Raw genomic sequence first — 1823 nt, 5'->3', positions numbered from 1 at the left:
ATAAGTATGAAGAGTGCTTGGGTATTCTACCTTGTAATTCTCTCCTAAGACTATCCTATTCTGGTCTCACTACATATGAGTATCTAGAATCCTGTGTAATTTGTCATATCCCAGTGCATTTTAGACCTAATTTCTGTGTATCAGGGAGAACATGGGCCGTTTGTCTCTATGATCTTGGTTTACCTCACTTAACATGATTTGTTCCAGTTCCATCCATTTCCCTGAGCAAACTGATTTTAAATCTCGGCTCTCTTACTGGACCTTGGGGCAGCTCATTTAACTTCTCTGTGCCTATTGTCTTATTTATTTACCTCTGGGACTTGAACCTAAGACCTTTAGATATACTAGTAGGCATGTGCTATACACTAAGCTATATCCCAAGCTCCATTGTGTGTGTGTGTGTGTGTGTGCCCCAAGGCTTGAACTTAGGACCTGGGCACTGTCCCTAAGTTTTTGTGTTCAAGGCTAGCATTCTACCACTTAAGCCACTGCTCCACATTTAGCTTTCTTTGGTGGTTAATTGGAGATAAGCATTTCACTAACTTTTCCTGCCTGGGCTGGCTTTGAATCACAATCCTCAGATCTCAACCTCTTGAGTAGCTAGAATTCCAGGCATGAACCACCAGCGTCCAGCTTCCTGCTCATCTTCTAAATACAGATAAGGTATACATTTTGTTTGATGGTCTTTTTCTTCTGTGTTTACATTTTAACATCTCTGAAGTCAGAATGTATCCTAAGTTGGAGGTATGCCATGTTCCATTTTCTTTAGCAATACAAAAAAAGCCAATAGTATGTATTACAATAATAGTATCTTAAATTCAATGAAATGCAATGATACAAGAATGTTGTGAAATCTATCTATCTATCTATCTATCTTGTTTAGTCCCAGTATTTGGACTAACTGAAACAGAAGGATTTTTTTCCTTTTTTTATTTTATTTTCTTTGTTGGTTATGGGGCTTGAACTCAGAGCCTAGGTACTGTCCCTCAGCTCTTTTGCTCAAGGCTAGTGCTCTACCACTGTGAATCACATAATGCCACTTCTGGTTTTCTGGTGGTTTATTGGAGATAAGAGTCTCATGGACTTTCCTGCACAGGCTAGCTTTGAACAGCGATCCTTAGATCTTAGCCTCTTGAGTAGCTAGGATTACAGGCGTGAGCCACCAGTGCCTAGCTAGCAGAAGGATTTCAAGTACAAAACCAGCTTGGGCTATGGAGTCAGACCCTACCTCAAAAAAAAGTGTAATTTCATGGGATTTGAGTGTGTGTGTGTGTGTGCGCATGTGTGCACGTGTGTACGCATGCACGTGTGCTCATGTGCATGTACCCCCATACTGGAGTTTAATTTCAGGACCTTGCACTCATGTTTGGCTTTTATCACGCAAGGCTGGCGCTCTACCACTTGCACCACACCTCCATTTGTAGCTTTTTGCTAGTTAGTTGTAGATAAAAATCTCACAGACTTCTCTGTCCAGGCTATTTTTGAACTATGATCCTCAAATGTCAGCCTCTTGAGTAGTTAGGATTACAGGAATGAGCTACTGGTACCCAGCCCTTTTCCTTTTTATTGATGCTAGTAATGGGGTTTGAACTCAGGGCTTCACCCTTGGTAGACAGGCACTCTACCACTTGAGCCACATTTCTAGCCCCGGACTCTCAACACTAAGTGACCTATGTTTTTAGTATTCCTTGGAATCGAGCTCCTACATGTCCCTGGAACTTAATCTCTCAGCACTGCATACCTCAGCCCACCCTAGCAGCTACACTGAATCACCTATAGTTGCCCTAACAATTTGTTCTCTCTGCCTTTGCCCTGGCTTGTCC

This window comes from Dipodomys ordii, unplaced genomic scaffold (genome assembly GCF_000151885.1).
Source record: "Dipodomys ordii isolate 6190 unplaced genomic scaffold, Dord_2.0 Scaffold19, whole genome shotgun sequence".
NCBI classification, from domain to species: domain Eukaryota; kingdom Metazoa; phylum Chordata; class Mammalia; order Rodentia; family Heteromyidae; genus Dipodomys; species Dipodomys ordii.
Note: the sequence above shows the minus strand (reverse complement) of the source record.